This window comes from Pelmatolapia mariae, linkage group LG22, assembly GCF_036321145.2.
Source record: "Pelmatolapia mariae isolate MD_Pm_ZW linkage group LG22, Pm_UMD_F_2, whole genome shotgun sequence".
NCBI classification, from domain to species: domain Eukaryota; kingdom Metazoa; phylum Chordata; class Actinopteri; order Cichliformes; family Cichlidae; genus Pelmatolapia; species Pelmatolapia mariae.
The window spans coordinates 5,213,541-5,240,978 of NC_086245.2; the positions used below are offsets into that span (position 1 = coordinate 5,213,541).

At 39.4% G+C, this 27,438-nt stretch overlaps 4 long non-coding RNA genes across 4 annotated transcripts; 1 reads left to right on the forward strand and 3 right to left on the reverse strand.

Annotated features, from left to right (window-relative positions):
• Positions 1-7,152: 7,152 nt before the first annotated feature.
• Positions 7,153-12,463, reverse strand: LOC135932714 (uncharacterized). The gene is made up of 4 exons (XR_010573605.1): positions 12,357-12,463; positions 11,969-12,075; positions 11,353-11,593; positions 7,153-9,419 (listed from the first exon to the last, which is right to left on the reverse strand). It is a non-coding gene; the product is annotated as an uncharacterized LOC135932714 (long non-coding RNA).
• A 5,391-nt stretch (positions 12,464-17,854) lies between these two features.
• LOC135933506 (uncharacterized) lies at positions 17,855-19,843 on the forward strand. Its single transcript, XR_010573775.1, has 3 exons — positions 17,855-18,012; positions 18,438-18,496; positions 19,457-19,843. It is a non-coding gene; the product is annotated as an uncharacterized LOC135933506 (long non-coding RNA).
• Positions 19,844-22,208: 2,365 nt separating this feature from the next.
• On the reverse strand, positions 22,209-23,422 carry LOC135932715 (uncharacterized). The gene is made up of 4 exons (XR_010573606.1): positions 23,337-23,422; positions 22,973-23,097; positions 22,767-22,868; positions 22,209-22,624 (listed from the first exon to the last, which is right to left on the reverse strand). It is a non-coding gene; the product is annotated as an uncharacterized LOC135932715 (long non-coding RNA).
• A 1,361-nt stretch (positions 23,423-24,783) lies between these two features.
• LOC135933508 (uncharacterized) lies at positions 24,784-27,204 on the reverse strand. Its single transcript, XR_010573778.1, has 3 exons — positions 27,029-27,204; positions 24,975-25,169; positions 24,784-24,876 (listed from the first exon to the last, which is right to left on the reverse strand). It is a non-coding gene; the product is annotated as an uncharacterized LOC135933508 (long non-coding RNA).
• Between the last annotated feature and the right edge of the window lie 234 nt (positions 27,205-27,438).

Below are 27,438 nucleotides of genomic sequence, written 5' to 3' on the forward strand. Positions count from 1 at the left end.
CTTCCTTCGGCGCGCAGGCCGATCTCGACCACCAGGGGAAGAGTCACTCGGATGAGAACCTGGGGTGCCACCAGCATCCCCTGCCCCAGCGGCTGCTGGAGCGGGCGGTACAGTGAGAGCCTGTCCTGGTGCAACACCGCCACGCGCCCTGGGCCCGGCATGCGGATCCGGCACACGACTCCCGCCGGCCCTTGCCAGTGACTGCACAGCCTGGGGGACACCCCTCTCTTACGAACCGGGCAGTACACCCAAACCTTGTCGCCAGGCATGAAAGCTCCCCCTCGGCACCTGGTGTCGCAGGCTCTTTTCTGTCGTACTCCGGCGCTGACCTGGGCCTGGCGGGTGTAGTCATGAACCACTTGCGGCCGCTCCCTCAGCCTCCTGTAGCAGTCCCTGGCCACCGACACGCGTTGGTTCCCTGCCTCGGGGACGGGGAAAGGCCCTAGAACGTCTCCTCCCACTCTCCCCATCGGGGCCCCCACCCGATGCTGCTGCAGGGGGGCAGTGGAGCGTTGAGTGGGGCCCTTCTGTGCCGCACAGGTGTCACAGCAGTGCACATGAAGTTCCACATCCCATCGACAACCAGGCCAGTAGAACTGTCCCCTGAGACGGCGGAGAGTTTTAGCATTCCCATAGTGGCCGGCCCCCACCGAGCCGTGGACAAGCTCGAGCACCTGCGACCGCAGCGACCGAGGCACCAACAGCTGCAGGAGATCCTTGCCCCGTCTGGGGGCCTGCCATTTCCGGTACAGGAGGCCGTCGTGGGTCTCCAGATTGTTGTACTGGGAGTAGTAGGCCTTCACTTCGGGCCCCTGTCCTGACACCCCTGTCCGGCCTGGGCATCGTGCCGCCTCCAGCCAGGCCCCCACCTGAACCAACGTCGCATCAGCCTCCTGCTCCTGCTTCAGCTGCTGCATGGTCAACGAGAGCCATCCCCCTCCGCCGGCTGTGGCCCAAGCAGTAGCCACGCCCAGTGCCTCCTGGGCCTGCTCTCCCTGCCGTTTCGAGAGGGGCAGCTGGTGTGGGCGCAGAGAGATGGGTTGAGCAGAGCCGGTGTCGATGGTGTGCTGAACCAGCCGCGTCTGCCTGCAGTCTCTATCACTAGCAGCAATGATGTCCACATTCTCGCCCAGGAGGCACCTCAACCGCTGGTGCTGCCACAGGTCATCAACAGCTTGGGTTGTCTCGGTCAAGGGAGGTTTGTCGGGCCTAGAGACTGGGGCTGAGGTGAGTAGAGATGGTCCGGAGCCACCGGGGTCCGAAGTCTGTCGAGCCGCAGCTGCCTGAAGCCCGGCTTGTCTGTCTCTGGTTCCCTGCTTTTGACCGCACTGGAGGGCCAGAGTCTCTGTACCAAGAGTGATAGCCAGCTTCGCGGTGTCAACGCAGGCCCCCCAGCGGGTCAGCAGATCAAGGCCGATGATGCACTGGTCTCAGCAAGCCAGAAGTCGTGCACCAGCTCCAGATCCTTCACTCGGATCCGCAACGGTTTCTTCCCCCACATGTCAGTTCTCTTCCCCGTCATCAGCTGGGTGTCGGTGTGCGACCAACCCATCACAAGCGGCCCGGATGTTCCAGGGAGCACACCAGGTCGTATTAGGGAAATGGTGGACCCCGTGTCCACCAGGGCCTGGCAGGACTGGTCCTCAACACAGCAGCTCAGGTAGAGTCCCTTGAGGTGCCCGACTAGGCCCACCACCGTGCATCGTTCTTGGAGGGGGGCAGGAACCTGGAGCGGTGGTCCCCTCACTGTACCGCTTCCCCTCCCATTTCCCTGAGGCCACATAGTAATGGTCTTTGGGGCGGGCGCCAGGCAGTTGCGCGCCACGTGGCCAGGCTCATCGCACCGGTAGCAATTCAATTCAATTCAATTTTATTTATATAGCGCCAAATCACAACAAAAGTTGCCTCAAGGTGCTTTATATTGTACAGTAGATTGCACAATAATAAATACAGAGAAAAACCCAACAATCATATGACCCCCTATGAGCAAGCACTTTGGCGACAGTGGGAAGGAAAAACTCCCTTTTAACAGGAAGAAACCTCCGGCAGAACCAGGCTCAGGGAGGGGCGGGGCCATCTGCTGCGACCGGTTGGGGTGAAAGAAGGAAAACAGGATAAAGACATGCTGTGGAAGAGAGACAGAGGTTAATAACAGATATGATTCGATGCAGAGAGGTCTATTAACACATAGTGAGTGAGAAAGGTGACTGGAAAGGAAAAACTCAATGCATCATGGGAATCCCCGGCAGCCTACGTCTATTGCAGCATAACTAAGGGAGGATTCACCTGGTCCAGCCCTAACTATATGCTTTACCAAAAAGGAAAGTTTTAAGCCTAATCTTAAAAGTACAGATAGTGTCTGTCTCCCGAATCCAAACTGGAAGCTGGTTCCACAGAAGAGGGGCCTGAAAACTGAAGGCTCTCCCTCCCATTCTACTTTTAAATACTCTAGGGACAGCAAGTAGGCCTGCAGAGCGAGAGCGAAGTGCTCTAATAGGGTGATATGGTACTACAAGGTCATTAAGATAAGATGGGGCCTGATTATTTAAGACCTTGTATGTGAGGAGCAGGATTTTGAATTCAATTCTGGATTTAACAGGAAGCCAATGAAGGGAAGCCAAAACAGGAGAAATATGCTCTCTCTTTCTAGTCCCTGTCAGTACTCTTGCTGCAGCATTTTGGATTAGCTGAAGACTTTTCAGCCAGTTTTTAGGACATCCTGATAATAAAGAATTACAGTAGTCCAGCCTGGAAGTAATAAATGCATGAACTAGTTTTTCAGCATCACTCTGAGACAGGATATTTCTAATTTTAGAGATGTTGCACAAATGGAAGAAAGCAGTCTTACATATTTGTTTAATATGTGCGCTGAAGGACATGTCCTGGTCAAAAATGACTCCAAGGTTCCTCACAGCATTACTGGAGGCCAAGGTAATGCCATCCAGAGTAAGAATCTGGTTAGATACCATATTTCTAAGATTTTCAGGGCCGAGTACAATAACCTCAGTTTTATCTGAATTAAGTATATATATATATATATATATATATATATTTTATTTTTTTTTTTCATGCACTGCTGGTAACTTTCCCCTTTTCCTCCAGCCAATAACAGCAGCTGCAGGGTCAGGTACTGGCCAAGGTCCTGGCCAGGGGCTACCCTTGGCTTCGGCTTATCACATCAGGTCACAACAAAGTCAAACATTGCACATTAATCTATATACATATATATAGATAAGCTTGTAAAGGCAAAATCTATATCTAATTATTTTTATGCAAGACTCAAACTAAGAATAATTATGTAAATATATTACTTTGTCGTCCTTTTTGAAGAACGCTCACACTAATAAGGTTTATGATTCAGTTGGTGAAAACAAAAATAAGACTTTAAAAATCTTTAACTGATAATTAACAAAAAATAATTTTATATCAATTAGTTTTCTTTTTGCTTATTAATTGACATAATTTATCTATAAATATATAATACTGCACCTTCACTCTGGAACTGCTCCTTCAGACTAGAAATACGCTTTCCAAAGTTAATTGGCAGATTAAGAAAGCACTCCTGAGTCAATATCTCCAACAGCTGAGTTTTGTTTTCAAGCATCTTCTTTACCCAGTCCTGTCTTGGTTTCAATATCTTGTTAATGTTGTCACAGTAACCCATCTGAATGTCATCAAGCATCATAGCACCCATACACTCTGGGATGTTTGGGACTCCAGAGGATGCAGTGACCAGATACTGCAGTGAGTGTTTCACTGTGGAATAAACATTTTTTTATATAGTGTTAAATGAAATAAATAAAAGATTCAGAGAAAATGTCAGAAATATGATTGGTTCAGTATGATTCAGTTAACATTATTGGCACTGGAGTCAAAGGAATTCAGTCTAAAAGAGAACTGTTTGATCAGTGATCACATGTGACAGGAGAAAAGCAAAACAACAACAAAATTAACCCCATTCTTTTTACTCTGACGAAGATGTTTGACCAAATCTGCTCATCTGGTTTGCAGCTGTTTTGTATGCGTTTGCAACGTCGACATTAAATTATCAAACCAACATCTATAAAACTGTGTGTAAGCGAATATTCAGTCAAAAATCTTCTTCAACGGGGCAAATATGTTATGGCACGTGATATACCACATTACATACTAAAAACTTTGCTACCACCGACGATAATCAAACACAGCTGTAGTTTCTTTTATCACACAGTGAGTAATAAAAAAGGTATTCATTTTGGTGAGGTTTTTATCCGCAGTTTTCCAGAAAATTAGTAATGAATTTTCGTGAAATTCAGGCTAAAAAGAGCTTTAAAGTAAAGCGAAAGTTGACGCCCTGCTCTGGGTCAGATGAGTTCAAAGGATTTTTTTACCTGCAGATGACGTGGAATAAAAAATAAGCTACAAGAATAAAAACATATTATCCTCATCGTGATCCTGTAATTACTGCTAGAATATTATTGCTGTTAGTTCTCGCTGAGCGGTTCCATTCTAGAAATCTATTAGGTTTTATGTGACGTACGTGTGAAAATAGCATCTTCCTGTTCATTTCTTTCATAGTAAAAGTCCTCGAAATCAAGACTAGTGTCCAGAGTTTAAAAAAAAAAATTAAAAAAAGATTGAACGTATTTTCCTTCGTTATAAAACGGTAACATTTATCACATTCTCACGTGCTAGTTCTGACCAATCGTAGCAGTCCATTTCACACTCGTTGACCAGCACATTTTAACCCTTTCACGCATAGTGGTCACTACAGTGGACAGCTATTCAAAGGCTGCTTTCTTGTATTTGTGTCAGTGTTGATGGTTGCACATAAAAACAACACACAGTGTATATTATTTAATCGTATGTCAAATTCATAAGTCAAAATGTTGTCCACCTAAGTGGACATGTAAAAAACTCTTTGAAAAGTACATGTTTAAAAAATGAAGTTCAAAAATCTTTTTTTCATGCCTAAAGATGAATAAAAATACTTACAAAAAAAACTGATTGAGGTTGTCATAATTCATGCATGAATGAGTTCAATCACTCTCTGCTGAGCAACCTCAGAACCATGGTCAAACTTTGTATCCACTGTCAGTGGGAATTAAACAAACAAAACAAGCAAAAAAAACTAATTTGCCACGAAAATTGTTAAGATATAGGTCACTCAATGGATGTTTTTTTCTAGTGTCTAGAGTATGTGTATGTGACTATAATCCAGTATGTGAATAATGGATTATAGTGGGGATGAAGTCCTCTTAATGCAGGATGATAACATTTTCTGTTGAAAGTAGAAAAAAAGCTAGAGAAGAGGCAGTTTGATTTTCTCCTTGAAAGGAGAGGACATTTTAGACATTGAGATACTTTAATGAATTTATTTGAAAATGATTTAAAAAAAAACATTCTAAAAACAATATTAAATGCTAAAGGCAATATGTACTTTTGAATATATAGATAGATAGTAGATACTGTAAACAGTTGAAACTCTAAAGTAACAAAATGTACCATTGTTCTGGTTGTGTTATTTTTCAGTACCTGCTTGGTTAACATTCAAATTCAAAACAGTGACTATCAGAAATTTCTTGTAGTCAAGTTCCATCCATCAATTTTCTTCCCCCTTATATGGGGCGCGGGGGCAGCAGTCTAAGGAGAGAATCCCAGACCTCTCTCCCCCTAGACACCTCCTCTAACTTGTCAGTGGGAACACTAAGGCTTCCTCAGGCCAGCCAAGAGATGTAATGTCTCCAGTGTGTCCTGGGTCTGGTGTCTTCCCGGTGGGACATCAACAATCAGACAACAATGCAAACAGAACTTGTAAATGTGAACAATTAATAACACCTTCAGACAGACTGCTCAGGTAATACAATAATATTCATTAGACTGCCTAGAATAGAAACGATGCGGTCCACCACATGGAATGCCAAGATACAGTTAGCTTCCACAACAATTCTCTTCGACACAAATTAACAAGTCTTGCAATAAGTTGATAACCACAAAGGTTAGTTAATAAACCTATTATTACTAACACTTGCTTCACAAACGGACAGAAGGAAATGTCTAGTGCACACTAAGCCTCGGAATCACTAGTTAAATTGGCTGCTGTGGTGCTTAAGCAGGAAGGGCAACGGATATAAAGTGATTGTGATTAACTTCCCAAGAATAGTACTTGTTATTTCTTTATACAATACTGAAACTAATTGAAATTCATCCATCCAGCCATTCTCTTCCGCTTATCCTTGTCAGGGTTGCAGGTGCTGGAGACCAGCTCCGGGGCCACCGCTGGACATGTTCAGCTGGATGGCTCCCCAGCCTCAGTCGGGTGATGGGGGTATGTGGCAGAGCGTGGTCTGCAGTGCCACTGCAGGAGAGATGTACTCACCTGCGCGGCATCTGCAATCACGCCTCACCGGCTTAAAAGTCTGTGCTGCTGTTAGAATGTCGTTGTTATTGGTAACGTGTCCAGCTGTGAGCTGTAAAGCTGCAGCCGAGGGTTTGTACAGCAATCGTGTGAGAAAATAAAGCATGCTGAAAAGCACTGAAACGTGGACCGGTCTGCCATGGACTTATCACAAAAAGTTACAACAAAATCAGCTAATTAAGTCTGGCAAACTTTTGTGAAGCCACTGGAGGACTTCACCTCTGCAGACTGAAGGATTTACCTTCTTCTACATCCTCTTCTCTTCTGGTACTGCTGCTCTTTCTCTATTCTTCAGCATTTGGTGCAATTCAGCTTTAGTTAGAGGAGGCTCCTGGGGCTTAATTCTGGGTATATATGCTGGAATAGATGGGAGGGTCTTTTATCACCTTTTGCACGGTGATGTCACACCTGCTGGGTTTCCACTTGCAGGTGTTTTAACATGTTCATGGTGATATTCAATTTATAAACTTGCTGGTCTATCTGCTTCTGTTGTGCCATAATGACCTCATTAAAACTGCACCACCTCTGTCTTATCGTTTTGATGCTAATCTCTTCTTCATCTTTCCTGCTTGTTTGGTGTCTCATGAAACTGCTCTATGATTCAGAACTGAACCCTGGGCTTTTAAAAGGGATTTCAAAAGTAACAAAAATAAATGAATGCTATCAACATGTCAACATGTAATCTTCCAGACAACTGTCTCGTTAACATTTAATAAAAAAGAGAAAAAAATTAACGAAGAAGTCATATTGCTCTGATTGTTTATTTTACTATCATTCTGGGAAAGACAGACAGACACACCTGACTTCAAGCTTTAGGTAGCACACAGTGTTTGACATCCAATATTAATTTCATTGAAAAATCTAGTAAATAACCTTAAAGTGCTGTTACTGAGCGAAAATCCAAGAGATTTCAGGGCTGGGCTAAGGTCCCACTGTTTCAAGATTCTGGTAACGCCCCTGCTCATAAGCCATCAATAATATCACAATGAGGAATATTCAGACAAAGTCAGTAAGAACCTACTCTTTTCATTTTTTAAATGCACAGATCAGAGTGGTGCAAAGTGTTTTTCTGAAATAAAAAGAAGAAAAAACAATTTTAAATCCCAGATGAGTTCATTTTGGTAGTCTGTATTAGAGGATCAGGTGGGGTATATTACAGCAGAACACAGCCAGGCTTTATTTGTGTTTGTTAGCTTGAAAAAAAAAACACCCCACACACCCAGCAGCAGTTATCAACTTTCTCTGTTCAGCTGGACTTTCTGTTTCACGCTCTGTGCTCTCTGCTCACATATGAGAAGAGTGAACTTTCACTTCAAGTTAATTATTTATGTGCTTCCCTCTGAGGAATTTTGATATATTGACGTTCCACTCAGTCCTTTACAGGGATGGATGGTCTAAAACAGTCATGTCAAATTCATTTTACATCGCGGGCCACATACAGCCCACTTTGATCTTAAGTTGGCTGAACCAGTTGTACTCACCTTCTTATAAAGAAGTTATCTAACTGTTTTTCTATATGATAAAGACAAGGCTGTCGTGACAAAGAAAGAAATCTGTCAGTATGAATCTTGGGAGTTAAATTGTAAGAAATAAATGTGTCAAATTACTTTTTTTTTTATAACTGTAGTCATAAAAAATAGACATTTCTATAGTAGAAGGAGAAAAACAGAAACCTATTTTTGATTAAACTGTTAACTGCCTAAGTACTTTTTGTAGTATGAATGGTCATAAGGGAGGTTTTTATCTGGAAAATGTGTAAAACTTATGAAATTACAGTTAAAAATCCAAAATTTCTCCTTGTGCTTGTGTGTGGTGAGCAGCAGACCAAACAAGTTAAGAACTATAAATGACTTCAAGCACACATTCAGGCCTGTGAGAGCCATGGCTCTGTGCTACATGCACACATATCTGCACCTCTACCATTCAAACACATCCTGTATATATTTTGTGTAATATTCAATACTGAACTGAAAATTTAATTTTTTTGTAAGGAAGCTATTGTTATTCTCTGTTTTCATAAAAGCATTATTTTTATGCATTTACCAGGGAGAACACAGATGAGTTTTAAGGCCTGGACAAGTTTGAAACCTTTTGTCCTCTACAAAGGAAAATGGCTAAAAATAAAATCAGGTATCACTTTAGCCAGCTCCTAGTCTTATAAATTCTGCACTCAGCTTTGCAGTTTACAGTATCATTGAGTGTCATTGAGGTGCTGCTTATTTCATGTTTTTTTTTTCACTTTTTCCTGAAACGTTTGTGTTTAAAACCCTCATCTCTCTGTGTACCTGGCTACACTTGATGTTCTAAGAACATCTACCCCCCTTCCTTCTTTCACATAATGGTTTGATCCCAGTCTATCTTTGTATGTTATTGGCCGCATGGTGTGCCCATCAAAATAAACTCCCACTCCTGCCTGCATGGATTCTCAAGGGCTGAAGATTCGTCTCCCACATACCAAAGAGTTTATTAATAATTCACATGAAATTATCTCATGGGGTGGATATAATTGTATCGCAGGCCAGATGTGGCCCACGGGTCAAAAGTTTGACACCCCTGGTATAAACTGTGAACCTGAAATTTAAACTGGATTCATTTTAAGAATACAAATAACATTGATATCTTGCATATTGGAATAAAACAAACAGTTATAACTTTATATATATACAAGCACTGAATTTGTTTCTTCTTGTCTATTAGCATCTCCATTAGTTATTCAGTAGTAACAGCTGCTATTCTTGGATTCCAAACAAAAACTTTGGTGAGAATGTTCTACTTGAAATCAGAGACCTGAAACACACACTCGTATCTGCTCCAGTCTTCTGGTCTAACTGATAAAACATTCAGATCAACACTCATCTGGAAGGTCCCATCATTGTTGGGGAGGATCTCTCTGTGGGGCACAACTTCATGGATCTCCTCTCCATCTTTCCTCCAGAACATCACGGCTCTGTCTGGGTAGAAACCTGTAGCGCGGCAGCTGGAGAGGAGGGAGTCCTCTGGAGGAGAGACACTGAAGGAAGAACTGAAGAGAGGGAGGGTGGGAAAGTGAGAGAGTGAGAATGGATGGAAGAAATAATAATGAGAAAGGAAAAACAGGTAAGGAAAGAAGACGAGAATAAACAAGAAATTCAATAAAGAGAAAAAGAAACACTGACAGTGAAACAAGTGTTAGATGAAAAACATGGCTGCAGCAGCAGAAAATAACTGACATGAACTCAAAGATGTGAAAATCAAAACTAAATCTGTAATTCAAAACAGAGTGAGTGTCACCAGCTTATTAGCAGCTGGATACGGATGAATTATAGCACAATCTAAACTAAATGCAACTTTAGAAACATGGAGATATTATCAGTAACTACTGCACGAATTGAAATTCTGAACTCATGAATGCACTAAATGAAAACACATGGGTTCAGTTCATGTAAAATCATTCTTTTAATCACAAACATTAATATAAAATAATGTAGATCCATCCATCCACCAGCAGCTGAAGCTAAAAGAAAAGTTGGAGAATACACTGTTTGGAAAACACTGAAGAACTCTTTCGGTTCCTCTCCTTACAGGGCGCAACAGCAGATTATCTACCTCAGTCTCACCTCTCTGTCACACCAACCCTCTGCTTGTCCTTCACTACATCCATGAGGCTCCTCTGTGGTCTTCCTCTTCTCCTTCTGCCTGGCAGCTTCACATTTAACATTCTTCATCTTAAAATATCCTCTATCCCTCCTGTGCACACGTCCAAACCATTTCAGCTTCGCCTCTTTAGCTTCATCTCCAAACTGCCCTGCCTGAGCTGAGCTACCCCTCTGAGGGATTCATTTTTAATTTTGTCCATTCTGAACATCTTAACATCTTCAGCTTTGCCTCCTGTCTTTTCGTTAATGCCACTGTCTCCAAACCATACCTCATAGCATGTCTCACTGCCAGTTTGTAAACCTTCTCGTCTCCACCCACTCCACTCTGCCTCTTTCTACCTGCCTCCCACTCATTCATACATGTATATTCTGTCTTGCTTTAACAGACTTTCATTCCTCTTTTCTTCAGAGCATACCTCCACCTCTCCAGGCTCTCTTCCACTTGCTCTCACTACAGATCACAACATTATTTGCAAATATCCCAACCCACAGAGACTCCTGCCTGGTTCCAACTGTCATATGATCTATCGTACACTCTATTTGGATCCACAGAGCAACTTGTTCTGAGCTTCTTCTTCTTCTTATGGCTTTACTTTTCCTCCCTGGTTTCACCTGTGTCCAATCAGCTCTGTGTGAGCATGCAGCCGTGTCTCTTCCTGTGACAGTTGTCAGTTTGTCTGTTTTGACTTTGATTCGAGCCAGTAGTCGACTCCATAGTCTTTGTTCTTTTCTAGATTCTTTTTCGGCAGCAGTTTGTTCTGATCAGCTTTCATCAGAGCTCCTGTTTTCTCAGTTCAGGTCTGCATTTGAGTTTGTTTTTTTGTTGAAGCTTGACATTTTGCTGCCCATGCAAAAAACTGATTATCAGTTATGAATATCTAACTTTTTCAGAGAAGCCCCTTACCTACAAATAAAGGATAAAAACTACCCAATGGATAGATATCCATAGACTTAGTGCAGAACTATAAAGAATATATGTTATAATGTTAAAACTGGAGAAAACCACGAGTGTCGATAATGCTGTGTGTGCTGGTCACCTGGTCTTGATTATTAGAACACTATAAGTAACAGTGCACCACAAATTTCTGTTTCCTTATTTGTGTCTTGTGTCAAACTTATTGATAAAAATGTCAAACTATAATTGTCCATAAAATGTAGCAGTACAGCAGTGTTTGCACACAGCTTCTTTCATCCACCTTCAAAATCATTAAATGCAAAATTAGCCTCAAAGCTTTGTCCTTTAAAAGATAACTGTGTTGTTAGAAAGATAACTCAACATAAAATAAACACCACTGCATTCATGAGGTCATGTGATTCTACCTGTTCTCTGCAGGGAGCTGCTCCCACCATCCAAAAACAATTTCAGCCGCTCTGGAGAGATGTCAGTCAGGAAGACTTCATTTAGCTTTGTTTTATTACTGTCAGCTTCTCAGCTCTGTTTGGTAGCGTCAGCCTTCAGTGAAGCCCATGACAGTGTCTTCAAATCCAGTCCAATAAAGCCAGACTTCAAAAAGCCAGACTTCTCTCCAGTGCTTTCCTCATATTCACGGCCACTTCTAGTCTGTAAGATGCAAAAAACGTGGAACGAGAGAGAGAGAAAGAGAGACACTGAACTATGATACATATATTAATCTAAAAGACTAAAATTTTGAACAATTCTGTAAATGCATTGTTTTGTCATGCTTTTTAAGATATGTTGATATTAGTAAAGTCTGATCATTCCTGATCTCATCTGAGAAGCACAACATTAGAACTTTAAATCTTTAACATTTAGCAAAACAGTTTTCCTTAGGTGTATCTCATGGTTTATAATAATCAGACAGAAGGTATATAAGAAGAAATAAATAAATACCGTAACCTTCACTTTGGTTGAACTGCTGTTTCAAACTAATAATCCGCGCTCTGTAGGCGCTTGGCTGAATGTTAAAGCACTCACGTTTGTACCACTCCAAGTAAACTGCCTCAACCACAGCAACACCCACAAACTGTGTGACGTTTGGTTTCCAGCAGATCCAGTGAAGTGATTTATCGGCGAGTGTTTCACTGTGAAACAAGCATTTTAATATTTTTAAATAAAATATCCAAAAAGTATGAAAAATATAACTCCTGTAGTTATTTTGTAGTTATTTCAAGTGTGAGCAATGACCAACTGTGAGACAAGATTAGCAATAAAAACTACGTTTAAATCTATAAGAAGAGGATTCGGTTATTATTCCACGGTGTGGAAGTTCAGTTAACAAAGGTCAGACTAACACAACGTTAAAGTAAACGCGCTGCAGATGTGAAAATAAGTTAGAGTTCAAAGATTCAAAAGGTTTTATTACCTGCAGATGAAACAGAATAAAAAAGAAGCCGAAGGAATGAAGTCATCCCGTCCTCATCTTGTAGTTACTGTTAGATTAACTGTTGATCTTGTTTACTCGCTGTACCGTTACCGGAAACCCGTTAGGTTCAGTGCGTGTGGGATAAGGGCGTCTTCCTGTTCCTTTCACAGGAAAAGTCCTAATTATATATACACATATACATTTATATGTGTAAGTTGTTTTCTCTCTCTTATCCCGTCCCTGACATACATGCTAAGTGACGAGCGTGCATAAAATTGTTTCTAAAAATGTAGTATCAATTCAGAAATTTTTTCTTCATAAAGAAATAATATCATTGTTTTGGTTTAAAAAAATGTAATATGAAAATATAATAGGCAAAAATTGAAAAGCAAGTTACATTCCCCTTGAAATAAAAAATAGATGATTCGTGGACAATAATGTTTCATAATAATAATAATAATAATAATAATAATAATAATAATAATAATAATAATAATAATAACAATAATAATAATAGTAATGTGTTGGGCTGAGAATTACACTAAAGACTGAAGACTGGACTTAAAGTGAAACGTCTGGTTATCTGTTGGCTGATAATCCACAAAGGTAAAAACATAAAGTCCAAAACCGAATTATTGAATCATGGGGGTTTTCTTTCCCCCTGCCTCCTTTCCACAGTTAAACTACTGGAACAATGCACAACAGCAAACGTATGACATTTTCTTCTTAGTGCCACATCCTCTCTGCTACTCAAAGCAGGACTTACCAGTCTTCCTCTTTGCCATTCCCATTTATTTAGGAATTAACTTTCTGATTTTACACCCTCAATTATTTTCCTGTGAAAGATTTATGTTACAATACTGCCACAAAGTTCACACACGTAATAATCATCTTGCTTGTTAAATTTCTCCAGTCTGTTATGTCACAAATCCACGCTCCTGTGGACCTCTGTCAGGTCTGAACCTCCTGACCTTTGAAATCGCTGTTGCCATTTCCCCTTAACAGATACGTGCACTGATGCCTCTACACCACAGAGCGCTCCTTTTATTTACACCTATTTCCTCAAGTCAGTTGAGCTCTACTTTTCTGCATGGATTATTTATTATATTTCACTTTCCAGCCAAAACTCCAGTTCAGATGCAGTGTCTATTACCCTGAAAGTGATGATATCTTTAACAAACCTCCATGACTCCTGGAGGATCTGTTTCCTCATTCTAACTGAAAATGAGTTGCTTCAAATAAGGACCATTGGTAATCAAGCTTCTAGCATTCCATCATTCGTTATATCCTTATTCCCACTCACCCAGACTTTGTCACTTCCCGATAGAGTTCTTTTTATTTATTTATTTTGTTAGATACATATAGAAACAATCAAGCCAATCATTTTCTTAACCTTTTATTAGAGGGGGTACACTGGTTTTATAAGCACTCTCATGACTATGTCTTTTGGGAAGGTGATCTTTTGTACAGTTTGCAAATGTTACTAAAAACATTCTTGGTTGAGAGAAAAAGTTCCAGATGTAACATAGATGTGGTTTTAACACATGAGATAAGAAACAACTCATCAAGACAGCTGACAAAGTAGCAAACTTTATGCACCGAATCAAGTGTTAAATCTTTTTACATGTTTTTTTTAACAGAAACCTGTCAAATTTCTCTCTCCCACAGTCTCTTTTTTAGGAAATACAAATTCATTTACAAAAGGGAAATAAAAAAGAAATCAACAAGTAAATGCAAAAATGTGTACTTATTTTTTTAAATAAATACAGTATCTTAATAGTTCCATAACTGAATTATGCAGGTCTGTTATGCAGCCTCAATGAGTTTCTTGTGATAGACTGTGCCATTTCAGGAATTCATTAATAAGTTACTTCTCTCCAAAATATCTAACTGCTGTTCAGTTAATTGTGTTGTTAACTTTTTATTTGCCACTGACATGTCACAGATTTGGCCTAAGCATACATTTTTCTCAGTTACTTTGAAATGTATTTTTAAATATTTATCAGTTTTCAGAGTTTTTAAGAAATTTTTCAGCTACTGCCAGAATTGTTTTGAGGTTTAGATGCAATCTGACACCTGACTCAACAGTGACACCTACTGGCCTCTGTTATCATTGTCAGATCCTGATGATGTTCCATGTAACATGAATTTTACTCTAAATAGAATTAAAGATTATAAATAGAATTTATAATATTTTAACTTTACTTCACTCAGTATGGAACTGTATTACACTGATTATCTGGGAGTAGATGTCCAGTTTGATCTTCACACTGTTAAAAAAGCTTTTCCATGTCAGTGGGTTTTATTTTCAAAAGCATATTTCTCTCATAGACAGTGGATGGACCTCAGTGTCTCTTTATGTTAGAAAACCCAACAATTCTCTGCATTTTTTAAACTAAACAATGATCAACAGAAAACAGCAGTGTGTGTGTGTGTGTGTGATTCATAAAGAAACAGACAGGTAGCACCTCTTGCTACGTTTGTAATACCATTAAAAAGGAATTGTTTAACTGAGAATATAACTCCATGAAGGAAACAGTTTAAACTTTAAAATTTCTAATAAATAGCAGAGTTGAAAGAAAAAACTAAATAAAATGAATTAAATGTAAGTATTTTACCTCATTTTATTGTATTACTTTTTGTTGTTGCTGTTATTATAAGCCACGTCTCCAGTCATGAAAAATATAATGAAAGACACCAACGTGATGAAGGAGGTGGTTACGTTATTGACCTTCTCTGCTGAATAACCAAAATGGTGCAAGTAAATTATTTATAGACAGAACAGTTAAAATATAGTGAAACATGAAAAGTGTTTGACTTGCATGACTGAACAATCCTTTGGATTATAAAACAAAAAGAGAAAAACATTTTTCCACAAAAAGTAAAGTTCACATAAACAAACTATTTGAAAAACACCTTTTATGTGTTCGTTTAACTGGAGATTTGAACACTGTTTTCTCAACACGTTCTCACTCCCAACTCGTCAAATGTGTGACGCATGGTCAGGCTCCCTCTGCTTCACTTATCGACGCGCAGGGTACCCCCCTGGCGTCGAGAATTGACGTGCAGGGTCCTCCTATTGAATACTATACTGATCCCTAATCGTTGTTTATTGACGACAAGAGATTTCCGCGGAAGAGCCTGTTGTTCGTATATTTATACATTTCCGAAATCACATTGTAGTGACGTGTACTGAACACAACTACCTGAGAAACAGCAGATACAGCAGATAAATTAATTATAGGCTATTACTTTTGTATCGTTTATTGCATTTATGGAGGGAGAGGTGCATGCTGGGTAATGGCACAGCTAGCGACCGGGTGACTTTATTCACCCGCTTCGCCTGTTATCAGTCCATACAATGGGCGTTATTAGCAGAAATCAGTCCCATAGATATGGGCCATCCACCTGCTAGATTGTTCAGAAGGTTGTTATCATCCATCCAGATGGAGGATCACTGACAGGAGCGTGGAAGACTCCAGAATCCACTCTGGCTGGAATCCGGTGGATACAGCAGTGTTACAGGTAAGACCATTTAAACGGACAGCATTTATAGAATGACTATTAAAAGTCAGCGAGTGTCAATAATGTTAATTTGGTTATGTTAGTAATACAGCGAGTGCTAATATAACAGCTTTAAGATGCATTTGTAGATATTATTACGTGTTTTACCGTCTTTATGGTGCTAGCTTAAAGCTACGGTGTAAACGTTAGCTTATATTGTAGTAAAGCTGTTAATGTTTAAACGATGTTAGCACAGAAATATTAGCTTCTGTCATGACTGATGAAGTTACTAGTTAATAAAGTTTCCAGTAAAGTGATTAATCGCAGCCACAGATTGACAGTAAATATCCAGATTAGCTTCAATGCATCTGTAATGAATATGTGCAAGTTTCAGTGCTTCGTTTAAACTGTATGATACTTATACTGACCCAGGGTCAGTGTAAAATACAATCCTAGCTGTGTGAACAAAGCCTGGCTCCTTTAATCCTGCATGACAAACCTCAGGATGCAGGTTATTATGACTCTTTCCTGCTGGCACACCTGTCACACCTGAGAGTCAGCTAGAAACTTACAGTGAGGTGGAAAATCATGCAAAGACTGACAGACTTTGTAATACTGTAAATGATCAGTGATTCAGGTTAACACTAAACTTTAAACTGTACCTCTGTGTGTGCTGAACATTTAGGATTGAGTCAGGCTGCATTGACTGTGGGACTTCTCTGTGTTAAAAACAGGTTGAAGACGGCTCAGAAACATTTGAAGATTAAAATTTAGCATTATGGCTGCTGGTGGTTTGTAAAGCCTCTACTCAGCTGTATTTTTGTTACTAATTTATGTTAGTTGTTGTTTAACACAGATTTCAGAAGAGCAAAGATGATCACTGTTGCTTAATCCTTAATAGTTTAACTGGATTGGAAATCAAAAAAATCCAGATTCTTCTTCCCCAGAAGTTTCATTTGTCAGTGTGGGACTGCTGAGTCACCTGAAGAACTCATTTCATTCTCCACGATGTTGATTTACAGAAATGTTTCACAGGAGCTGATTCCTCCCAAAGGGTGAACTAGTGTGTTTCCATAAATTACCTCTGTATGAATGTACTTCTTAAATGTAGGCAAGTGTTTGTCCTTTTTTGTTCCTCAGGTACAGCACGTGATATTAAGGGCAGGCGGTCATCACTGGGAGAAGACAAGAAGCAGACGTACTTCCAAGAGGGAGCTGCAGTGAGGACACAGCCTGGTCATTGAGGTCAGAGGTCAGAATCTGAAACAGCTCAGGTTTATAATTTTTGGGGTTATAAAAAAAATTGAAATGTATTTATAGAGAAACCTTTAAATAATATTTCAAATAATAGTCATAATTATGATTATTATTAGAAATATCAAACATTTAAGTGGATTTTCTGTTACACGTATTGTCTTAGCCCTGCAATAACTGGCAGCCTGTCTTTGTCCTGTATCAGCTGGGATAGGCTTCATCCTCCCGCGACCTTGAATTGGATACATGAATTGTATTGAATTGTATTCCAATTATGTAATCTGATCATTTACAAACTCAAGGTATCCAATCAAAATGTAAGTAATAATGATAAAAATGGGAAAGCAGAAATAAGTGTGACATGAATGTAAATGTGTGAGCTGACATAGAGGACAGCTACATGTAGTCTGAAAAACCTTTGTTGTCAAGTTTGCAGGTCCATCAGCACGAGACATTCTTACATAGAAGAGACTGTTAAAGTCTCTAACTCAGTGAAGTCCCGTCTGTTTGGATAAATATAGTAAGCTGATGTATGTGCATTTATTGACACATTTTCTCAAGTGCTTATCCAGTTCAGGATCACAGTGGAGCTGCAGCTGGATATGTTCAGTAAAGAAACCTTACAAAAGTTAACAATAAACCTGCATCTCTGTACGTTGTTGTCCACAGGATGAGAAAATCAAACTGGAAGACTGTGGAACATGTTAATAAATGTTTGTTTATCCCTGTGTCTTTCACAGGAGGCGCTGAAAGGTTTCCCTAATAGTTCCTGGTGAATCAAAGCAGAACCATAAAGGTTGCTGGACTGCATGATGGCCTTACCCCTGAGCAGTCATCCTGTTAAAGGAGGAACTAGTTAGAAGCTGTTTTCAAAGTAGCAGAGCAGATTTCATCTCAAGTAAGCGATTAACTGTTTGTTCGTTTGTTCTGCCACTTAAAGAGCATTTAAGGACGTCTTTTGAGTGTCTAGTTGAATTAATTCTACTGGCTCTCATGGTCATTTGTGATTATGGACATATTTTTCATGTTTTCAACCATTTAGTAAATTATATCTATTTAGTAATATCTGTCAGCTATAAGATGTAATATAAAAATATCTAAATATCTCCTGCCCGTTATATTTTAATGATGTAAGACCAGATGTCTGTTATCGTGTTACATAAGCATTCCTCGCATATCAATGAGATGCTGTACAGTACAATCCTACTGACACAGCAGAGGGATAACGACGGCTATTTAACATCGTTGCACAACACATTCGAGCTGCATGATGCAGACAAAGTGACTAAATCATCTTTTTGTGGTGTATTGTCTTCAAACCAGCAGACAAAGCCGATGGCAGAAGATGTTTGGAGAAGAACTTCAGGCCGTGTACTGACAAGGTATTTTTTTCTTGTTATCAAAAGACATTTGGAGTGACGGCTTCTACAACTGTGCTGATGTGAAGCTTACAGTCTAAGAAGTCACAGTGTTGATATTCAGCACAAAGAGAAAAGCTCACTTGTTTGAATTTATTTACAATCATAGTTTTTATAAATTCTGACTGTAAACAGCTTTTACAGCTTTGATGTTGTTTGACACTCGATATCAGGTGATGGGATTTAATTTAAAGGTTTCTATGTCCCAATGAGCCATTTACACTGACCAGTGTCAGTTTGACTGTAACACATTCATTATTTAGATCCAGCATTTCTAAGAGAAATAACTGAATGTAAAAATGGCAGCCCTCAGGCCAGGCTTAATTGATAGAGATATATGCATGCATTATGAAATTTATGTATCCCAGATCATTTTTATTCATCTAGTCCTGGCAGACCCACCCCTTTCTCCCAAGTTAACTGCAACCCAAAAGAACTAGTGGGGCTATTTACACACTCACAACCAGTGTGGGGTAAAAAGAGCCACCAAAAACCTGTCAGCCTGCACAGCTACAGATGTGCTAAAAGCTATAAGACTTAGAAGCTCTGCTTATGGAGAAACTTTCTAAGTCTAACAGAGGACAGGTACTCCTGCCCAAATAACATGATATAACCCCACATACAGCCCAGCCATAAAGTGAACCAAGTCATTTGGTTAAAGACAGCATGGGACCAAATGCATGTAACCAGCCTGCTTCAACCTAACATTTCTTCCTCCTGAATTAAATGAATGAATGGATGAAAGTTAAATGACTATAAACCTAAAGCCACTAGTTCCCACACTGGAGTTCCCTGACACTGTGTTAACTGTACTGAGCTTGTATCAACAGTTGTAACAGGCTAAGCTACCTGAGAGACTGCATTGAGTGATTGTTTCTATCTTAATGGTTTCAGCTCATATGTTCTGCTTTTTCCTTTCAGTAGATCAAAGCAGCTCGTGCTCTTTCTGCTTCCATTTTGATGGCAAGAAGAAAAAGAAGAAGAAGAAGACTTCAGCGACGTGGCGTTCATGGTCTCAGTGGACAGTCATGGTCACATACTGCATGTGGTTTTAAAAGCAACATGTCTGTTCACCACAACAATCGAGATGTGTAATATCAGTGCAGCTACGGTTTGTTCTTGAACATCAGTTCTGTTTTCTACTTTGACCACTTAGACCAAAAAAGTGTTGTTTTCAGATTCTTTCTTTTAAATCTGTAAAGCACCTGTTCATTTTTTATTACAATTAGTTTCACATAAATAGTAGTGTTTCCTTTATGATCTTTTAATGCTTACACTACACTGTACACGTCTACATTAGAGACATTTCTGTTACCCATTTATGAGACTGGGCTGCTTGACTACAATTTGGAAATGGATGCAAAATCACACGGATCGTGCTATTGTTTGTTATTTAATATGATTCAATTCAATTCAATAAAACTTTATTGAAGGTTGACCCCGAGGAAAATTTGGGTTAAGGCCAACACAGGACGTGTCTGACTAAGCAAAGATTAATCTGATCCCATTTCTACCTGTCTCTACTGTTTCAACTGTAACTGTCAGGATATATATTTATTCCAGCTCTCATAGGGCAAAGGAATGACTCAGACTTGTCAAATGTTCTTTGACTTGATAAACAATTTGAAGTTCACAATTTTCTTACAAATAAAACTATAATGACAAACATGAACAGCTGTGCTTATTTCTGAGACATGATTTTTTTGAATGTGTTCATATTTAGACAGTGTGCATCTGTATGCTGAAACTGTAATGGTGAACCTGAGGTGATGGTCAACACAAGACAAATATATATAAATATAAAACAATACTGAAGTAATGTCTTTACCCTCTGCAGTGTGTGGACGCTGTGCACACAATCACCTTAATCACTGTAGTAAACATGCACCGCTAGCTCACGTGACTGACTGTCTCCATGGTTACATCGTATATTATTAGCTATGCAAACAGCTTCCAAAGATACCGCCATAGCTCTCTGCAGCTGTAACGCTTTCATGCTTTACAAATCATTTCACGTTTTTGATAGTTATGAAGACAGAATATGTTTTTAAAGTTATGCTAGGCGGTTGCTATGGTGGTTGCTGTGGACTAGGCTGGGCCGCGCGTCCGATTCCTGTTATTAGCTGTCCGCCGTAGGAAGGCTGCGTTCCGTTTAGAAGTAGCGACAGTCTGCCGTAACTCAAACTCAAACCCCGCTTTGTTCTGTAATTAAAGGGCTTTTATAGCCGTTCATGACACGCACGCACATAAAGCACTTTGCCTCACCATGAGAATGCAGCTTTACTAAAACCTTTAAAGTATCTGATATAGGATAGAAAAATGAAGCAACCACAGATTTAATGATGAAGACTCTGGGTTCTGTAGTTCACGTTTTACAGTCCTGAATGACTCACTGCACATCCAAATAATTTATTGAAGAGGAGTTTAGAATGCACTTTACATTTAGACTGTTGCTGTTTAATTTTTTACATTGTTACTGTGTTATGTCATGAATAAGGTTCACCTGCTGGGGGTTTGATGGATCAGCTGGACAATACAGTCAAAGACAGACTTCATTCATGATATGCAAGAATCCTAGTTGGATTTTTGTTTTCACTCATATTTTAGAACCAAATATTGAAAACAACTCTGACAGACTGGATACCTGGTCAGGGTGTACATTACCTTTCACTCAAGCATCCCAGGACAGAGCCCTGCCCCACCATGAGCCTGGGTGGATACGTGGTTAAAATATAAAATGACTGATACTGAATATGAATATTTCATGAAAATCAAATTATAATATGAATTCCTAGATGTTTGTTATATCCAGCAAGAGTAATATGTCAGACATATGTCTGAATTGCTAACCCTAACCCTAGCTCAACAGACCACAATGCACTGGACTGTCAGTATTATTACATGCTGTGAACATAAGTAGCTTTGATCACAGTTTATGTTGTAAAAGAGAAGGAATATTGAAAAAAAGATCAACATTGTGATATTATTTCTTCCAAACTGACCAGAAACATGCTTGTCATACTCTCACAGCACAGGATCAGACTCACTGTGCATGACGGCTCAGGCCAATAATGTTTGTTAGATTGTCAGTTGTTTAGTGTGCTTCTGTACAGTTAGGGTCACCATCTCTATTTCAGTATAATTAATATGCAGAAAACACTAAAAGTTGATTGTCTTCCAATATTCTAGCATAATTAAAAAACTTTGACTTTGTTAGTACATATTGTTACAGTCCTAATGCCAATATGATTCTTCATAACTCCTGCTTTGAAATACTGAGCTTTAAAATTGACCTGATGAAAGATAATTTACAGTGGCAGTCTGTCAGGATAATTCTGACTATAAGATCACTGTATTAATCTGAATCCTTCTGAAATGTGCTGTGAATGAATGCTGATGCAACTCACTGTGGGAAAGCTGTTAATAAAATGAATCTGTGACACATGCAACACATTCACAGAGGAAGAGGAAACAAAGGGAGGACACGCAGAGGCTGTGTTAAAGTCAGAAGTCCAAATCTTTAGTCAAAAACAGGCAGTGGTTACAAACAGGAAGACAAGCAGTCCATCAAACAGTCTACAGGGTCAAACATACAGAGAATTCAAACAGCAGTAAAAAATAACTGGACACTGAAAAACTTAAAGCAATGTGTGATGCAATAAATGAAGCAGCGCAGTATATTCACTGAATTATCATCAATTACAAAAGAGAAAAACGACGATTTCTAAGGATTATTTTCTTAAATGCAGGTAGAGTGTGGCTGGTAAAGATGGAAACATACAGAATGTAAACTGTGTGAGTTTGGTGAACTTTGTTAGTAACAAATGAGGTAAAAAAACAAAACAACCCAAAACAGACAAAACACAGAAAGAGGCTCTCAGTATTCATGAATAATTAGAAAGCATCTAAACATTCTGGTCGTGGATTTGTACAGTCTTAGTTCCGATTATAATCATCATGATCAATGGCGAGGTCCTGAGGTGGGCGGGGCTGTCTCTGGTGATGTCACCATGAAGGAACAGCATCTGGCACGTGTTGGTGAAACAGCCCAGTACTGGTTTAGTTTCCTCTCCAGCTGGTTGACATTTGACACTTCAACATTAAGGGGAAGAGGAAGAAACAGTGTTAGGTCAGGTGACCACATGGTTTCTAAAAAAACTGACAGGAAGTAACCAGGCTGTTAGAAATGGATATCATGTGTTTATAGTTACTGTAGTTAGGCAACTCTGCTTACCAAAAGCAAAGCTGCTGAATGTTGCAGGAACATGCTCATGTGTGGTGGTCATTCAGTGCTGCTCCGGCAGGTTAGACAGTCCAAGACTGATATCCTGCCCATCTGAGAGTTTGAAAACACACATGCAAAGATTTATTTGTATTACAGTCAAAGTTGAATGTTCGTTTTTGTCCTTTAAAAATGTTTGTGTATTTGAAAGCACTAACATTTAGGGATGACTCGGATCGTCTCTCTCTAAGAGTATCTCCTTTAAAGGGGAGACAAGTGTATCCACTGATCCACGTCACTTTACCTGGATGATGACTCCTCTCTCCCTCACTCAGAAACACTCCTAAAATAACCAAGCAAATAAATAATACTGAACATTACAAAAACATCAAAAACATCTCCCTTTGATTCCATTCCTCCATTCCTGCTAAACATCAGGCAACAAATGTCCCAGTAAATCACAGTAAAATGTAAAGCACATATTTTCTCTGCTTTGTCTAACCTCTGCAGAGCCTCTGTCAAGAAAAACATATCTGTAAGCATAAAACAAATATACATTTCATAACAGTGCACTGGACAAACCTCGGTCAGTTGATTTCCTCTGTGCAGTGCAGACGAGCATCAGTCAGCAAGTCAAGGTGGTGAGATGGACTGGTGCTCTTTGTGACTCTGCTAGTTCTTCAGAGGAAACACCACCGTCTCTCCACACCGTCACCATCTGTGAGAACAAACTGCCGCTCTGCTCTGTCAGCATGTAGGAAATCAGATATCACACACACAAGCGTGAAGAAACATTAGAGCTCAACTTTGGATACTTTAGATTTAAACAGATCAAACTTGCTCTTAGTTTCAGCAATCAGACAAACAATGATACCATACTGATTCTGTATGAATACAATATGGTATTTTCAATACAGGTGTCAAATTAATGTATTAAAACTAATACAGATATATTTTTGATAAATTAGTTTGCTAAATTAGAATATATATATATATATATATATATATATATATATATATATATATATATATATATATATACACACACACACATATATATATATATATATATATATATATATATATATATATATATATATATATATATATATATATATATATATATATATGTGTGTGTGTATATATATATATATATATATATATATATATATATATACACACACATATATATATAATTATTATTATTTTTTTATTTAACAATTGCAACTGAAAGAAATTAAATATTGAACAAATATATTGTCACATTCTGCATTCTCTAATACAAATTTCACAAAGTAAATTTTTGATTAACAGAAAAAATATGAATTACAAAAAATAATTGTATATTATTAAAATATTATGCAACCATGACCAAACTCAGAATCATCATTACAGTACTGTGGACTTACTGCTTGGCTAATAGTGATAAACTTCAGGGGAGATCATGATGATAGAAAACTGTAAACAACACTCTGAAGTCTGAAGCTTCTTTTCTTGTTTCTGTGACCTCAGCACGCTGACAGACTTGAAGTTGCTACAGATTTTAAAAAGTGATAATTATAGGGAAGAAACTTCTCTTTTTCATCCGTTTAATCAAACATTTGATGCCTCAGCTGTCTCAGTCCTATAGCATTCTGCAACTACAACTAACCTGAGGAGGCTTGGATTTGGCTGCAGGTGCCCTTGTACATCCTTCTCAGCAGCACACATGTGGGTACCATTTAATCACACTTCGTCCTGAGCTTTGCTTCATCACAAGACTAAACGTGGCATCCTGTGTCACAGTTTTATCATCATCCAATTGGAGAAGAAACATTTACGATCATCCTGGTTTTGTTTTCTGATTCTGCAAAAAGACTGAGGACAACAAAGCCCAGAGAACACGAGATACACAACATCCAACATTCAGACTCAACAGCCTCCATAAATGAAGAGCACCAGGTTGGTTCAGTTATACTAGATATAAACATACTTCACATTACTGTGTATGAATAATAATCAGACACACTTTGAAGATGCAGAGCATGAGGTCCCATCATCAGACTGCAAACAAATATCCACCAGGCTTCTTTGTTGGCAGAGGTGATGATTCTCCCATCAGGGATCAGTAGCGTGTATTAACCTGTGGTATAAGCAGCAGTCACTGAAATATTACTGTTTCAGATAAGAAATCTAGCACATAAAAGTCAAGATGGGAGGGATCTCTACAAACTGACTTACCTCTGCAAGTGTGAGGCTGTTCCTCCAGCTTCAACAAAAATCTGACTCTCCAGTCACAGACAAACAAAAAACTCCAGCTGGGAGATAGAAAACGCTGCCTGGGTCTTGCTGGATGTTGCTGGTCAGAGTCCACACATTGGCAGAGTGCTGCTTGGTCCCACTGACCCATGTGGACAGCGACTGTGGAGAACTGTTCTGGAAAATGGAAAAGAGAATTAAAATGACAAAAAGCCAAACAGGATTTCCACAAAGACTCTCTTAGAATCAGCAATCAAAAAATCATTGGTTCATATTACAATTAAATATGACCAGGCTCCTTAAATGTAAGCAGTTAAGATCTGATTTGATTTACATCCTTCACACAGCGCATTTGTCCAGGCTGACAGGTAAACATAGAATTAATCTCAGGTAACATGACTCACAGTAGAGATTCAGTAAGAAAGATTGCTAGCTCTAATATTATTACCACACCAACAGCTCAGATTTCTAGAAGTATTTAAACAAATGTCAGTCTATCCATTCATTTTCTTCTGAATATTCAATTCAGGTTCACAGTGGGAGGGTGGGGGGTATCATGGAAGTTTGTAAATAAAGTCTGCAACACAGAAAGAGCTGTGATCAAGCTATTTATTACTGCGCGCAGGAGAGCCAACACACATCAAACATCACAGTTCACAGTCATGTCAGCTCTGCCACAGAAGTCGTGCTCCTATTCCTTTATGCATTCCAAGGAAGAGGGAGGAAGTTACAAACTGATCATACCACACTTCACGCGCCTCGCTATGAAACCTAACGGATCAATGGTTATGCTGTTTTGTGCCCTTGGCCTTATCAGCACCTGTAAAGGGAGTTGTTTTCTCAAACTGCTGATGCTGAAGTAAGTTCATCTAGTTTTAGAAACTTTCACTGAACAGTCTATAACAGTGTCACAACTAAGCATATGCATAAGCACTTAAATACTTTAAATGAGAATAATAGAACATTTCTATTACAGGAGCCAGAGCCTGTCCCAGTAGTCACAGGCAGAGCACACCTGGACAGGTACCAGTCTGTCAGAGGACTAACAGAGAGACAGACATCAGAGTAACAAGTCTATTTAAAATTAATGTAAGCTTGCTACAGCTGTATGTATGAACATGTGTTTCTGTGCTCACAGTCCACCTCTCAGGAACCTGCAGTTCATTTTTAGTCTACTTTAAACAGACCTCACAAAAGGCTGATGTGGCTGGATCAGTAGTCTGATTTAAGTACGATACCTTTGGCCAGGGATTCATCTGGTACATCGCTTCACTGCAGTCTTACATATTATCCCCACACCTGAATAAAAAATATTGATATTTACAAATAACAGATTCAGCTGATGCAGCCTGACTCAATCTGATTCCAGATGTTCAGCACACACAGAGACACAGAGGGACTGTTTAAAGTTTAGTGTTAACCTGAGTCACTGATCATTTACAGTATTACAGAGTCTGGCAGTCTTTGCATGATGTCCACGTCACTGTAAGTTTCTAGCTGACTCTCAGGTGTGACAGGTGTGCCAGCAGGAAAGAGTAATAAGAACCTGCATCCTGAGGTTTGTCATGCAGGATTAAACGAGCCAGGCTTTGTTCACACAGCTAGGATTGTATTTTACACTGACCCTGGGTCAGTATAAGTATCATACAGTTTAAACGAAGCACTGAAACTTGCACATATTTATTACAGATGCATTGAAGCTAATCGAGATATTTACTGTCAATCTGTGGCTGCGATTAATCACTTTAATGGAAACTTTATTAATTAGTAACTTCATTAGTCATGACAGAAGCTAATATTTCTGTGCTAACATCGTTTAAACAGTAACAGCTTTACTACAATATAAGCTAACGTTTACACCGTAACTTTAAGCTAGCACCATAAAGACGGTAAAACACGTAATAATATCTACAAATGCATCTTAAAGCTGTTATATTAGCACTCGGTGTATTACTAACATAACCAAATTAACATTATTGACACTCGCTGACTTTTAATAGTCATTCTATAAATGCTGTCCGTTTAAATGGTCTTACCTGTAACACTGCTGTATCCACCGGATTCCAGCCAGAGTGGATTCTGGAGTCTTCCACGCTCCTGTCAGTGATCCTCCATCTGGATGGATGATAACAACCTTCTGAACAATCTAGCAGGTGGATGGCCCACATCTATGGGACTGATTTCTGCTAATAACGCCCATTGTATGGACTGATAACAGGCGAAGCGGGTGAATAAAGTCACCCGGTCGCTAGCTGTGCCATTACCCAGCATGCACCTCTCCCTCCATAAATGCAATAAACGATACAAAAGTAATGGCCTATAATAAATTTATCTGCTGTATCTGCTGTTTCTCAGGTAGTTGTGTTCAGTACACGTCACTACAATGTGATTTCGGAAATGTATAAATATACGAACAACAGGCTCTTCCGCGGAAATCTCTTGTCGT